The 15785-nt window shown below is 54.4% G+C and overlaps 1 protein-coding gene across 9 annotated transcripts in view; it reads left to right on the forward strand.

Moving 5' to 3' along the window:
- RALGPS1 (Ral GEF with PH domain and SH3 binding motif 1) overlaps positions 1-15785 on the forward strand; it is a 268245-nt gene that overhangs the window by 173227 nt on the left and 79233 nt on the right. The window lies entirely within an intron of this gene.

A 15785-nucleotide genomic window follows, 5' to 3' on the forward strand; every position in this document is an offset into this window, starting at 1 on the left:
CCCCTCTGACTCAGGTAATGGGCTCAGATCTGTGCCAGCCGCGCAGGCAGCAGGGAACAGGTCCTCCCCCTGGATGGCTCCCTCACCCCTGCACTGCCCCCGCGGAACCCCCGGGTGGGCAGGCAGGGCAGCCCCGCACAGATGGCCTCTGTGCGGCCGTGTGCAGAGGCCTTGCTCTCACCTCTAAACCCTGGGGAGGGAGCCCAAGGCTGTGTGCACAGAAGCCAGCAGGATCTGTGCTGACAGCTAGCGGGAGGCAGGGGCCGAGGACCCTGGAAACACCACCAGCTGGGGGTATGCACAGGAGAAATGCCCCATCACTTCCCACCTAGAGGACCTGATTAAGTCACGTCACCCATCTGGCATCCCTCTCATGTAATCTACCTCCACGGATTCCGTGGGATCATGCGGGAAAGGGGCTGGCGCGGGGCAAGGGCACCTCAGTGGGCTGGACTCAGCGCTCTGGACTTGGGCGGGCCAGGGGTTGCGCTCCCAGAACCCCTGTGGTGACCTCACATCGGGCTCTTCTAGAAGCACATAATGGGAGTCCCCAGCACAGAGTCTGTGAATGTTCGTAGAGTTAGAGCAGAAAGGAGACAGCCCTGGACCCCCATGAAGTGAGCGATTCTACAGTCTTGTCAGCACCACAGGCAGAGGAGTGCTGGGAAGGGAGCAGCCGGGAGCAGGTTTGTGTCTTTGCCTGGGCGACAGCTGTGGGAGATACTGGTGGTGACTCTTCTCTCCTCTTTAAAAAAGTTGAGTGATGGGGCATCTGGGTGGTTAAGCGTCCTACTTCGACTCAGATTGTCATCTCACGGTTCATGGTTTGAGCCCCTCGTCGGGCTCTGTGCCGACAGCTCAGAGCCTGGAGCCTCCTTCGGATTCTGTGTCTCCCTCTCTCTCTGTGCCCCCCCCCCCCCCCCCCCCTCCCCCTGCTCGTGCTCGCTCTCACTCTCTCTCAAAAAAGAATAAACAATAAAAAAAATTTTTTTTTAAATGTTGAGTGATGATGGTGGTGGTGGTGATGACGTTTGGGTACAAATGGGGAGGGAGACTTCACCAGGGTTCTCCTTGCCCTCAGACGTAGCTGGGCCCTGGGCAAGCAGTTCCGCTGTGGTCTTCCACGCCCGTCTTTGCAGGGAGCAAACTCTGTTTCTTGCCTCAGCTTCTTCCAGCCCGCTCAGACTCCCTCCCTTTTCCATCTGTCAGTCCCATTTCTTTTTAGAAGGTGAGTCCTCGCCAGAAGACCGCAGTATCGTAAGATATCGTAAGCCTGTAGAGGCTGCAGCATTAGCCAGATGGTTGCAATGGACAGAAACACCCCCCACAACTACCATGGGGGGGTCCCCGTGCATGGTCGGCACAGGAGCCGTGGGAGGCGGGGGACAGGGGGTTCAAGATCAGCAGAAGCACAGAGGATGGAGCTGAATCCTTCTCCTTGAGCAGCACCCTTGTCGGCCTGGAGCCTGGCCTATTCCCTTCTCTTCCCCTTCCTCCTCTCCGGGTTGTGTTTGTTGGGAAGTAGCTCTGAGCCGTCCTCACAGAGCCTGCGGTCAGGAGGGGAGACAGACAGACAGACACAGGAGAAGTGCTGGGTACTAAGCGGGTATCTAGGCAGGAGACCAGATTAAGCCTGGCAGGGCAGTCAGGGCAGCCTCCCCGAGGAGGTGGTGTTTGAGCTGGAACCTGAGGGGTAGGTAGGAATTAGCGGGTGTGAGTTGGAGAGACGATGGTTCTGAGCAGAGACGATACTGTGTAAGGACTGGGTGGCAGATGGGCTTTTTTGCAGATGGCCCCAACAGTCAACAATATCTCCTGGTCCAAGACCTGACACTCTGAGACCTTGACACTCCTCCCATTGAGAGGTAGGACCTCTGTCCCCTCCCTTTGCATGTGGGTGGGTTTGTGACTTACTTATGACCAATAGAATGCAGCGGAAGTGACACTACCTGGTATCCAAGGCTGGGCGAGAACAGGCAGTGCATCTTCTGCCTCGTTCACTGGGACACTGTCTCTTGGAGCCCTGAGCCAAGCTAGACCCCGAGAAATCCCGCGACTCGCAAGCCACCACGCGGGGGCCATGTGCAGCATGGGTCCCAGCCGACAGCCAGCATCAACCCCCAGATATGTGAGGAAAACTGCCTCTCGGTGATTCCAGCCACGAGTTACCCCCAACTAGAACCTTCCTGCTGAGGCCCCGGACACCGGGACCTGAGTTGAGCCACCGTCCCATCCCGTAGCTGAATCACTGACCCACAGAATCCACGAGGGGAAGAGAATGGCTGTTCTAGGCTGCTACGTTTTGAAGGTAATTTGTTACACAGCGGTAATGACTAGAGCAATTACAGGGAGTTCTTCCCAGGGGCCAAGACGAGTGCATTTGGCTGAGGAGAGAGGGGGAGTGTGGCAGAAGATGAGGCCTTGTTAGAGGTGGGACTTTATCCAAGGACGGCGGGAAGCCACTGAAAGGCTTTGAGCAACTTGGTTTTATTTCTGAAAGGCCCCGTTAGTCACTGAGTAGAGACTGGGTTGGTGGGAACTGTAGATACGGCCTCTGGAGCTCGTGGGCAGTGGTTGCAGCCCCCTGGTGAGAGAGGCAGTTGGAGGTGATGGGACTCACGGGGTCAGGGGGGAATTCCCAGGACCCACACTCCCGTGGGGACCGGTGCAGCCCAAGTCCCCGATGACCAGAGAAAATTTGCTTTCACAATTCACAGTCCCTAGGACCCCATCACGTGGGAGAGGAACACCAGGATGGCCTTGCCCTGTCCATGTTTGCACATCCCTTGCCCCTGTGGTGGCCGTGGGCAGTCGAGGATGCTGCTGGAGAGCTTGAGTTGTGGAGTCAAGTTCTGGTTCTTCCACTCAGGTCCCACCCCATGCCTCACTGTCCTCATCTGTAAAATGGAGATGTTATAAGGATTGGCCTCCTGGGGCTGTTGAGAGAATTCAACATGACGTGACACATTAAGTGTGGTACACAGTACATACTCAGGGGTGGCTGTGGTAATTGCCAGCGACTCCTTCCCCCGGGCCGTGAGTTCCCTGAGCACCAGGGCAGGTGTGGGCCGGGCCATACCAAGCTCTCCTTCCGTACAGCCCAGTATAGAGGAGTGAATAAATGAGTGACTGGCTGTGGAGGATGAGGGGCTGTGGCTCAGAATCTAACAGGCCTGGGCTCAGACCCCACCTCTGCCAGCAGCCTGGGCAACGTTCTTATTCTCTTGCAAACTTTGTTGCCTCATTAAAACAACAACAACAACAACAACAACAACAACAACAACAACAACAGGGGCCCCCGGGTGGCTCAGTCAGTTGAACATCTGACTCTCGATTTCAGCTCAGGTCGTGATCGCAGGGTCACTGGGATTGACCCTGAGTGGGCTCCGTGCTGAGCCTGGAACCTGCTTGAGATTCTCTCTCCCTCTCTCTCTCTTTTTCTCTCTCTCTCCCTCTGCCCCTCCGCCGGACATGCACTCACTCTCTCGTGCTCTCTCTCTCTCCCTCTCTCTCTCTCTAAAAATATAAATAAATCAAAAAACCTTAAACGTTCACTAAGTCCTTTCAGCTTGGCAGGACTTGAACTCCAAATGCGATCTTTGAGGCAGCTGCCGAACCCCCCGCTTCCCGGCTACTGCTTTCTTCTGGGCTCCTTGGAGTCTCTCTCTATGTGTATACAATTTAGGGATTAACTAAGGATTTGAGGAGAATTTGTACAGTAATTTTGGAGCTCCCCCTTCCTTAGCTATCTCCCTTCTGGCATTTTGCCCTTCAGTTTCCACCTCGATGTCCAACTTCTTTGTCTTCTTCCCAGGCAGTAATTCTGCTGCATTCTGTATCAGCCCCCTCCCCCCGTGTAGCACCACGAACAGAGGTGCCCTAGGGTGCTTCCTGTCTTTCAGAGACCCCGTGTCCTCTAGTTTCTGTTCTGCGTTGTTCTCAAGTCCTTTCAAGCAGTCTCGTGTACTGTTCAGATTTTATCATTGTTATTGACCGGAGAGTTAGTTCAATGCCGTCTACTCCTTCCATTTTGGTAACTGGAACTCCCCACATCCCAACTGGATCTGTCTTCTACCCCAAACCTCTTGTACTCCTGCTGCCGTCGGTGCCCTCGGTAACCCTATCCAGCTGGTTGGTGCTCCTTAATTCAGTTCTCTGCCCTCTCTCCTCTTGGTCGTAGTCTGTTGGGAAATACCAGCCCCCATAATTCCTAGATTCATTCAGCTCAGCGTACCCACCCGGGCACTAGAAGAAAGTGTTGTTCTCACAAGCCTTGTTAGAGCACCTTAGGTGGCTGCTTGTGATATGCTGGACGCCAAGCTCCACGTTTGCTGGACATCGTTGTTTCTCCTCTCGTGACCCGTGAGGGAAGTGTCCCCATCCTGTTCTACTAATAGGAAGACCGCGGCTCGGCGAAGCAACGTTCCTCGCGCCAGGCCACACAGCTAGACGGTAACGCGACTGGGATCAAGACCCACGTCAAAGCTAGCACGCACACAGTTGTCCTGAAAACAAATAGCATTTCTTTCATTCAAACTTACTTTTTCTTGTTTTAAGGTCTCTGAAATCAGGAGGCCTGCTAAAGTTAACAGCATGTCAGGGCTAATTGGTCGCACTTTTTCTTTTTTTACGAGAACGGGACGCTGTCAACAGTGGATGACTTCTCAGAATGACGGTCAAGGAAGTGTGGCGGTGTTAGTGATGGGGCTCCAGTGAGGTTGACCGGTGATTGAGGGACAAAGAAGCAAGTCCCCTCCTCTCCTGGTTATCCAGTCTTGGAAAGGCCCAGGGGAGCGTCGTCAGGAAGCCTGCGGAACTGCCAGAAGCCTCCCTCCGTCCAGATTTAATTCAACAGCTGCCTCTAAGCTGAGACAGAGCCAGCCGGTCCCCTCCCCTCCCGGAGATGCCGTGGCCAGGTCCTGTGACTTGCCCGCCCCATGTCTGGCAGGGGAGCCACGTGTTCCCTGGCCCGGGTGAGAAGTTCGGAGACTTGGGTTTATGGGGAGATTCTAAGGCAGCCCTACTGTTTATGCCGTACTGCCTGGTGTCACAGAGGGTGTCCCCACACGTGGAAAGCCCTCTGAGGACACCGTGTCTGTTAAATGCTTGCCAAACAAGCGTATCCAAAATGTCAGCACGGGATGCACGCTCGGTTACAAAGTAGCTTTGAGAGCCTATCGTTGGCTCGTGCACGACCCATTTCATTCCCGCTTCGCACCCCACCTGCCAGGAACAGACTCAGGACCGCTCTTCTCCTCAAGCGCAGACATCACCTAACGGTCGAACACTTTTGCTGTTCAGTCAACAAATATTTATTAAGCTCCATCTGAGCACCAGAGTTTGGGCTCCAGGTCAATTTGCCCAAAGCCAATTTGCTGAGATGTTTAGTTGACTGGTTTTCATTTTGTCTTTTTAACAGTATTTTAAGGAATGTTCGATTGGCCTCATCTGCCCTCTTCTTACTGCAGCTGATGCGGGGGCCTGTCCCCAAGAGGGGAGACTGAGAGGCAGAGGGAAGAGAGATTTCATTTTAGTTTGCTGGTTTTCTTTGTATCGTCATAACAAAAACTTCACAGAAATTTTCCAAAGCTGTTTAAAATCGTCTTACCCTATATAAAAATTTAAAAAACTGTCGCTTTTTGGAATGCTGTGTCGGACAGGATCTTCGTCCCCAAAAGGAGATGATGGAGGGACTGCGGGTGGTTTTCTGGTCAGTGGGGGAAGACCACACCCCCCCTTGCAGACCCCCTGCTGGAATTCTCCTCCCAAGGAGCAGCCGAGCTATTGCTGACCTTGCTTATCTTTCCTGGGCCCCAAAGAGGTGACTGAGCAGATAACTGAGGGCTTCTGGCAAGAGACTGATGAGGTGAGCTTCCCAGGCCTGAGGCCAGGGTGGGGGCACCAGGCTGGTGACATGTGTCGGCAGAAAGCCCAAGGGCAAAGCCTGGGATTGTCTTGCCCTGGACTCTGTCGAGAGGGCCTCTCGTTAGAGGACTAGCACATAGAGCATGTGATAAATGTCTGTTGAACGCCTACGTGGGAATGCTAGCCTTCGAAACCCGCTCGCTCTCTTTGTGTCACATCCAGGGTTTCTGACTCAGAGTCTTGGGGCTGAGGGCAGCAAGAGTGCTATTTGGGAGTCTGGCTCGAAGGAGAAGGGAGAGGAGACCCAGGGTAAGAAAGACAGCCTCCCTGCCATCGTGAGGCCGTGCCCAGGCCTCTCAGGAGCTACTCCAGGCCTACTCCAAGCTGGCTCGGTGGGGGGGGGGGGGGGGGGGGGGGGGGGAGGTTTATAACTCCTACTCCACTGATCTGGCTCCCAGCTGTCCCCGCCTCAGCCCTGCCCTCTCCCCTTCCCACCACTCCGTCTGCCAGGGAGGTGCAGGAAGGAAGGCAGTACCTGTGCCGGGCATCTGGGGCCGTCCTGCCATGTGTAGCTGGGGCCGCAGAGGGACGTGTGCTCAGATTCCTGGCCCCTGCAGGTGGATGATGGTCGTGTTCCTGGCATTTGCCCCTCTCCTCCTCACGGCAGGGCCAGGTCCCAAAATGCTTTGGTATTTGGTATTATCTCCCTTGAGCCTCGCAGCAGGCCTGGGAGCTGGGAAGTCAGCGATTATTTCCTCTTACAGATAAGGAAGATGGGAGTGTGACAGTGTTATGGTCTCTAGGACTGTCCTCATTTATTGTTTCCTGGGTACCAGACATTGTGCTGGTCACTTGCCTGATCTTGCCGAATGTCCCCGGCACCCGTGGAGGGCAGGGCTGCAAGCCTGGCTGGAGGATGACTTCAATCCGCCTCGGGTGCTTGGCCCTCCGGAGCTCCTTCCTGTACTAAAAAATACGAAAACTCATCTTCTGTGACCACACTGGTGTAAAGACAAATACGCTGATAGGGAATATTAAAGCGTTTGCTGACCTAAAATTTCACTTTTTATTCTCATTCTAAAAGAAGTTGCAACATTTCTGTGAGCCCCCGAAAGTATCATGAGCCCCTCGCGCTGTGCCTGCTGAGCCTAATGGATAACTTGGCCCTGACTGTGAGTCCCAACTTCTTCACCCACCAACCCAGAATCCAAAAGCTCTAGAAAAATAGCAAGCCTTTTATCAACAGTTCAGCTCAAATTCATTTGGAGGCAAAATCTGACTTGAATTGACGTGAGGTTCTGTGTAGTCCATGAACTGCTTAATATCCCCACCCACATGTTTAGGGAGCACCCCCCAACCATGACTCTGTGGTGGGGTCAGAAGACCCCCACAGGTGGCCTCTGTACCACATCACATGCTGATATTGTCTGTCCCCTCCCCCGCCCCCCAGAGAATCCCTTTGCCTGCCCCCTGCTCTCCTCTCCTGGGTCCTAAGTCCCTCAAGGACAAGGCCATGTTAAGTTCGGCTCATGAATGTAGGTATTGATCATTTCTCCATAAATCCATCAATTCCCTTTTCTTAAAGAGCCCACAGGGAGCAGCCGCTCACAAGTTTATAGCTGGGGTCCAAACCTGTTGTGAGCGTGTGATTAGGATGATCCAGTCCCTGGCGGGTCTCTGGAGCTGCTCCCTGGAAGAAGATGTGAGGGGGATGTGCACGTGGGTCCCTGGAGGAAGGGGTGGGAGACAAGTTCAGGGGAAGGAATAGAGACAGCGCTGGTCACCCACTCATGGGTCGCAGGCTCTGTGCTAACCGTTCACACCAATTTATCGATCCCCACAACCATTCCTCGTGGTAAGAACCTTCACTGCCCTCTTTTTAGGGCTGAAGAAAATTAGCTTAGAGAGCCCAAGTAGCCTGCCAGAGGGCACGCAGCGAGGGAAAGAGCAAAGGCGCGGCCCTGGGCACATGGACCTCAGGCTGTGGTCACATCTGGTGTCACCAGGGTGGTGCCTGAATACAGCCCAGCTCCCGGAGAGCAGCTCTGAGCCCCAGTCAGCGAGGGCTCTCCCCAAAGGCTGGGGGAGCTTTTTTCATGACATTCGGGGGACACTGAGGTTCATGCAGTGCTGAGGCAGGAGACGTGGGGCCGGATCAGGTGCCACAGAGCACAGCCAAAGGCCTGCCCACCATTCCTGTGTGGGACACCCATCCAAGTATCCCACAGAGGTTTGTGGAGTATCTACAGGGTGCCAGGGATGAGAGCATTTGAACGACTGATGAGACCAGTTAATGGAATAGGGAGAGATGGAGTGGGTGGGAGCAGATCAATGTCTGCGCCACAGGGTGCTGAGGGAAGTTTCTGAGAGGGAGGGTCATGTGAGCCAAGGCCCCGGTGACTGGAAGGAAGGAGCCACGCAAAGGGAACAGCACATGCAAAGTCCATGGGATGAGAACGAGCTTGGCCTATTTGAGGGATGGAAAGGCCGGTGTGACCAAGCAGCAGAGACAAGCGAGAGTGTGCGCGTTGAGGGGCAGGCGGAGTGAGAGGGGCTGGCTGGGGCAGGTCCTGTAAGGCCCCCTAGGCCAGGTGAGGCCTTGGGCTTTTATCCAGAGTGCAGCGCAGGCTCCCGGTGGGTTGCAAGCAGGAAGACATTATGCTTCGTTTTGTGTTCTCTCAGTGTCCCTCTTGGTGTTGGGTGGAGAATGGTCCAAGGGGGGAAGGAATGGAACTGAGAAGACCATTAGGAAACTGGAGGGGGCTGTCCAAGTGAGAGACCAGGCAATGGGCACCAGGGCAGTGTCGAGGAGACAGTGACCAGTGGTCAGAGTCAGAATAGATTTTGGAGGAAGAGTTGGCAGGAACCCAGCATGACTCTAATATGGTGAGAATCAAGCTGCACTGTTTAACACCTTGAAGATTTGCCACTTGGGCACCTGAGAAACAGAATTCTGAGAGCAGAGTAGGGACCCACAGCTGGGACTTTTGTGTCATGTTGGGCAGTGCACACCCTACACAGCTGTACATGGCAGCCCTGACCACAGCCGGCACTGACAGTTGGGCACTGGAGTCCTCCAGGAGTGTGGAGGAAACAGGTGGCAATAGGGAGTTGGAGCAAAGAGGTGCCACCCCAGATACTCCCAGAAATACTTTGGGAGTTGGGAATGAGGGTGAGGGATTGCAGTTGTGCTGGGAGAATCTATAGAACATGCTTGAATTGCTGTTAATGTTCTCACATGCTGGAGTGGACTGGAAGAGTCCTGTGACTTACCCCACTTCTTGAACGAGTTTGTTCTCATCCTTGAGGTAGCTCCTGACGTGGATGTCAATACTCGGGGACACACAGAGAGCTCAGGGTCTCCTTGGGCTTGCCAGAAATTGCTTTCAGCAGAGATCCATGGCTCTGCTGCCCTAAGCCTGGAAGGGGGAGCATTGCAGCAAGAACTTTGTAACCGTGGCCCCGGAAAATCAGAAGGGATTGTTCCTGCATCTTCCCTGATTAAAGACTCCCAGACCTGTCCTGCGTTCTCCAACTAGTAGGTTGGGGGTGGGGCATCTCAGGGACACCCACCCAAGGCCCTGCAGGGAGTAAAGGCAGTGGGTGCGCAAGGCTTCCTTCAGTCCCGCCGGCCTCCGCACCATCCACTGGCCTCCTTCTCATCCTCCCTGGGCCGGGCCAGATGGATTCCAGCTCTGAGGCTGAAACCCTGGAGGGCAGGGCGGGTTTGCCTGACCACTGGCCACTGTCTCCTTGACACTGCCCTGGTATGTTCCAGTTGCTGCCCCACATCTGCTCTTTGGCACCCTGCCTCGTGCCAGCAGCTGACCTGCATGGATTCCCCCAGTGGGCTCCCTTGCCTTCTGGCTCTGGATTGGGTTTGCCAGTGGCAGGTACCTGCAGGAGAGGAAGGGGTGGGAAGAATGCAAGGACAGGTGTATTGCCACCTCCCTCCCTGCAGGACCACGGCTGTCTTGGTGCAAAGGGAGTCAGCTAGGCCCGGGTTTGGGTTCTGCCTTTCCCTCTTATTAAGCACGTGACTTCTGAAATTTACCTATCCTCTGCCTCTGTTTCCTCATCTAACAAGTGGGATAGCGGGTGCCTGGGTGGCTCAGTCGGTTAGACGTCTGACTTCGGCTCAGGTCATGATCTGGCAGTTTGCAAGTTCAAGCTCCACGTCAGGCTCTCTTCTGTCAACACAGAGAGAGCCTGCTCCCAGTCCTCTGTCACCCTTTCTCTCTGCCCCTCCCCAGCTTGCATGGGTGCTCTCTCTCTCAATCTGTCTCAAAAATAAATAAACATTTTTAAAAAATAAAGACTGGGATAGCCATACCACCTGCCCAGGATAGCCGGGAGGAGTAAGTGAATTAATGTGAGTGCAGATACCCTAGTGCAGTACCTAGTACACAGTAGTCCACAGATGCTGGCCGTCTTCTTTTAGTAAGCTGGGCCCCCGTTATCTTGGACTTCCAACACATTGGGGTCTTCTGAAGATCACTGATTTATTTTATATCTCTCCAGACGGTGTCCTTTAGCTCTTCTTTTTGGTTTGCCTGTCACTGTCCCCACAGCAGCCCCTGCAGAGCTTCACCACAGGCCTGTAGCCAAAGAAGTGCTTCCCTGCCCCAGGCTTTGTGTGCAGCCTGAATATGAAGCTGGCTTAACCGCAAAAGATCATCATTTCAGCATGGTGGAAAGCAGGCTTATAGAAGATGCACGTGTACACAACCAACGATAATTCAGAATGTTTGTTCAGCACTAACTGATCTTCCCACAACCCTGGGAGGCAGGTTCTTTTATTATTTTGCCATTTTCAGATCCAGAAACTGAGGCTTAGGAAGTTGCTTGACTTGCCCACAGTCCCACCCTGAGTAAGTCCGGCACTAGGCACCTGCCCTCTCAGCCCCTGGATTATCTGTCTCTGTCGCAGGGAAACTGGAGCTCCCCGGACCCCAGGGACCAAGTCATTTCAGATAATCAAGTCGACTGGAAAGCCATGAGGCTGTTTTCCTTAATCATCTGATGTTTAAAAATTTTTTTATCCGTTCTCATTAAGTTTTTCACACCGACTCGTACAGATACACACGGGCGTGCTAGCCTCCATAAATCCTGATGAATCACGATACTGACCTCTCCTCGGTGACTCAGTCATCTCCAGTGGACTAACTTTACTACAGGCGCAGTCAGCCCTGGGAGCACCAGGCAGCTGTGTTTGTTGTTACTTTCCTAGCTCTTCCGTCCGTGGCAGCAGTCACCCTCCCTTCTTGGCCTCCCCATTCCTCTCCTGGTTTGTCGCTTCTTGCCAGCCGAAATCCCAGGAATCCAGCAGAAGTATTTCTAAACAAGAGGAGTTGGGCACCACACTTGTCTCAAGGGCTCTGCTGTGGGTCACGTCCATGATACTCGATGCCCGAACTTGATCGCATCAGTTTTGGGTGCGCGAGAGCTGTGGCCTTACAAAATACCTACCATCTGTTACACACCCAGTGTGCGCCTGACGTGGGGACGGGTTTTTTCACGGATTATTTCATCAAATCCTCAAACAGATCCTTCCAGGAGGTTTGATTCTGTCTTCCATTTTAAGTGATGAGGTAGCTCAAGCTCAGAGAGGTTAGGGAGTCTACTCACAGCTACACAGCCAGTAAGTGGCAAAGCCAGGATTTGTATCTGGACTGGTCTGAATCCAGAGTCCACAATCATCATAAGCTTTGAGTTCTCTGACTTCCCTGCGGTGTGAGGTTGAGCAACTCAGGGAGACACCTGACCCTCATTCTTTCGTGTCAGTGCTGTTTATTCCCAGAATTCGGCTGAAGGTTAATTGAGACAACTATGGTGTGCTTGTCGCCTAGTGTGCATTCTGTGTTGTGTTCCCCGTACTCGTGACTGTAGCACATCTCAGATCAGTGGTCCTCAAGCTTTAGGGGCCTCAGAATCACCTGAGGGCTTCTTGAAACACAGTTCGCCAGGCCTCACCTCATACTTCCTGATTCTGTAGGTCTAGGGTGAGGCCAGAGAATTTGTATTTCTAACGAGTAACCGCGAGGACCGTGTTGTAGGAACCGTTGCTCAAGATAGAGGAGTTTTCCAAGAAGGTGAGTCTGGGGTGGCCCAGTCGTGATTTCCAGTTGCTTTCCTGGTACAGGATAGGAGGTAAAAGGCACACGAAAAAGATAATAAATCATCTTGCAGAAATTACTTCTATAAATTCTCCTTCTCTCACCCCCGCCCCCCGAAAGCATCGATGAGGCCGGGCATATTTTCCTTCACAATTGGGATTTTAGGTTTATTTGTATGATGTTGTGACTGGTGTGCCCCCTCCCCAGCAGACTGTAAGGGCGGGGCGGGCCACTTCGTCACTTCTGGCTCCCTAGTGCCCAGCACGGTGCCTGGCACACAGCAAGGGGTGCTCCATTGAGGTTGTTGGAGAGACTGTTGGCACAGTGGCAGGTGCTGGAGTCAGGGGGAACTGGTTTGAGCCCGAGGCCTGCCCTTCCTGATTGAATGGCCTTGGGCAAGTAACTCACGCGGGCCTTTGTTTCCCCCTTTCTAAACAGGAGATGGTAAAAATAATACCTGTGTTTCGTGGGACTGTTATGAGAATTAAATGGCATAAAGTATCCACAGTGCCTGCCACGTACTGCTTTATTTTCCCTTGGTCATCATCCCTGCCAGGCAGGCTGGTGCACTGGTGTGAGTGTGGGCTCTGGAACCACAGGTTCAAATCCCGGCTCCACTGCTCACTGGCTGTGTGGCCTTGAGCAGTGATTCACGTCCTCTCTCTGCTTCAGTGTCCTCATCCGTAAAGCAGGGGGTGAAAAGGCACCAATGGCACAGTGTTGTGACTAGTAAGGACTTGTGCACGTATGTAGGGCTGAGCTGTGGGGCTGGTCCACGGTCCGCGCTGACTTTTCCCCTTCCACATCTGCAGAGGGGCGGGAGCCTGTGGGGAAGGCAGCTTGGCCACAGGAGGAGGACACAGGAGGAGGGGCACAGTAGCCCCAGGGGGCTGCCCTTCTTGCGATGCCCACCCCCAGCACTCCGGGAAAGAGGAGAGCAGCATGGCAGGGGAGCGCTCCCTGAAAAGAGCCGTCCCCAGCTTCTGCGCTGGAAAGCCCCTCTCTCTGGCAGCCCTCTAGAAGGCGGTTCAGTCTTCAGCTGCTTTTGATTACTCTCACGAGCTCGAGAGCGTGCTGCGGTGGCGTCCCCCTCCGCAGAGCCGCCTTGGCCTGCAGACGTCACCCCCTCCCTGCTACCTGCCAGGCTGGGGCTGCGTGGGGTGGGGTGCCCCCCGGCAGGGACGAGCCCCCGCCCGCCCGTCCGCAGGCCTGCCGTCGTCTTTCTTCCTCTGCCAGGCTCACTCTGGGCAGCCCCGGGCCTTGGCCCTCCTCCCGGGCATTGTCAGAGAAGCTTCCAACACCTCGAAATCCACCCGGGGGAGGGAGGACCCTCCCCGTCCCCTTTAACGTGGAACCCAGACGGTCCTGGTTTCTATGTGTGCAGAGCGTTTGGTAAACAGAATGCTTGAGCCCTGACTTGCTGGAAGGGGCGAATCCCAGCTGACGCCCCAGACGCTCAGCCTATTTTGGGCCCCGTCTCTCCCCTGCCGAGGTCTGTGGTCAGAGTGTTCATCTGCACCCCCCCCCCCCCCGCAAGTACCCACCATGGGGGTTGAAGGGCCAGGGGAACCAGTTTCACGTTCCTTTCCTGCTGGAGCATTGGGCCTGCCTGCGCTTCCGGCCCTGCCCCTGGGCTGCGCCCACTGATGCCTGGTATCCGCTTAGTAAATGCTCTTGTCCCCACTCCCCCCGTGAATGCTGTGATTCAGCACACACAGAGAGGAGCTTCGCTTAAGAAAGAAAGTATTCAAGGCCGCCATCCAGCGCGGGCAGGCGCGGGGAGACAGCTGCCCGTTCCTGCCCGACCGGACTAGCAGGGCCGCAAACCCTCCACACAGAGGGGTCTCTCCTGCATCTTTCTTTCCTTCTTTTTTTTTTTTTTTTTGAGACCCACAGTCTCCTTTGGTTGCTGGACCAGATGCAGTTTAAATCTGTGTTCGGAATCCCTCATTAACAAGTCGCAGGTTAATAGTCTCCCGGAATTGGGAGAACAACCCCCATTCAACCAAATGTGTTGGAACTCTGCCTGAGCTGGAGCAGCCTTAGGGACACCGGCTTAGTGGGCTGCGGTCCTTTGCCCACCTAAGACCCCTTTTGTGTTTCTTGCCGACTCTGGGTCCTGAAAACGCCTGTCAATAACAGCAGCCACCACGTCCACCGTGAAGTTTGCAGGGTGCGGTATGAAGCTCTTTATGATCTGAGGGAGCCCACCGCTCCTCGTGGGGCCAAGATTAGGTGATTCTAAGCTCCGTCGTGTCGATGAGGAAATGAGTCCTAGAAGAGTTGGAAGTCTTGCTCAGGGTCACTCAGAGCGAAGTTTGAGACCTGACTCAGATCTTTATTTCTCTGCTGTCGTAATAGAAACTGTCTCTGTGAAACATGCTGCTTGTATTAAGTGAAAATAAATGCCTTACGCCTTTATGATTAACAGCCGTATAGCCGCCCCGAGCTTCCGAACAGCTGAGAGTAGCTCCCTAGTGACCGCTGGAACAAAACGCGGGTGATGGTTTCCTGCCCCCTTCCCCAGGTTCCTGGGCCCAGGCCCCTTCCCCACAGGCACTCGTGTGAATCCCAGACAGGTGCTCTGAGCAAGAGAGACGTCCTGCACTCACAACAGGTGTCCTTCTGAGCTGAGACAGGTGTCTTTCCTCCCCAAAGCCAAGTAAGGAGGCTCTCTCTCTCTGGGAGAGAGTCCTTTGAGAAGATTGGGCTGTCTCTGCCTCTGGGGGAGGGGCTGGGCGTGTGAGGAGCTACAGAGCCCTCAGGCCCACCAGGAGTGTGGGAGAGCCCCGCCTGAGCTTCGAGCAGAGGGGCCACCCCTCTCCAGTCCTCTCTCCCTCTCTGGGGAAGAGGAAGAGGAAGCGGGCGGGGGATGGCGGTTGACATACAGCCTCCGAAGTTTGGGTCACATTGAACATGGAAACTCATGCCTGTTTCCTTGCAGAGATTTGTAAAGGGGGGATTCTGTGGAGTCGCCAGGCCTTGAAAGGACTTGGGTACGGAGAAGAGTTGGGTCTTGCCCTGCGTTCCAGTTCTCTGTGGCCCTTGTGGGATGCCAGAAACTATACCAGATGTTACTAGGTCCCATGCGAAGGAGACAGAGGCCGGCAGCAGGGCAGGAGCCATACTACCAAGGTGGCCACCGACCATGTGGTGGGATACCCTTCCTAGAGAAGGGGTAGGAGGACATGTACTCCTGGTGGCAGGGACAGGAGGCCTGGCTGCTCTTCAGTGGTGGACGGGCCAGGACAAAGCTAAGTGCATCCCTAGGGGACCCAGAGCTCCACCTGCATGGAGACCGCCATGGTCTGGCCATGGCCAGGGCTATCTGCGTCAGAGGGAACCAGGCCAGTCCAGGTTCACCACTCTTGACAGGTGATCCCGGCACGAGCAGATCACACTTCCCTGCAGAGTGTGGGCCGTGAGGACTGCTAGAGTCTGGAAGGCTTAGGGGAGGAAGTTCAAACAGATAAAGAAAGGGGCTTGGAAAATAGCAGCCCCCAGGGAGAGGTAGGGGAGAAAAGAGAACAGAGATGAGCTTTGAATTCCATGTGGATGGAGTCTTCATATAAACAGAACCAAGTCTGAAATCTTCTAATGCAACCATGCCAAAAATGAAGCGACTGCAAAGTCACAGAATCTGGCCGAGGTATCATTTGGGGACCCACTGCCCACAATGGAAAGAGAAGTCAGTGCAGTACATTAGAGAGTGTATGTTGGCGAGAATAAGGCATTTCACATTTGTGCCCCCAGTGGACTCAGATTCCTCAGTCAGCTGGTAGTGGCCTTAATCATCCAGAGGCC

This window comes from Panthera tigris, chromosome D4, assembly GCF_018350195.1.
Source record: "Panthera tigris isolate Pti1 chromosome D4, P.tigris_Pti1_mat1.1, whole genome shotgun sequence".
Lineage (NCBI taxonomy): Eukaryota > Metazoa > Chordata > Mammalia > Carnivora > Felidae > Panthera > Panthera tigris.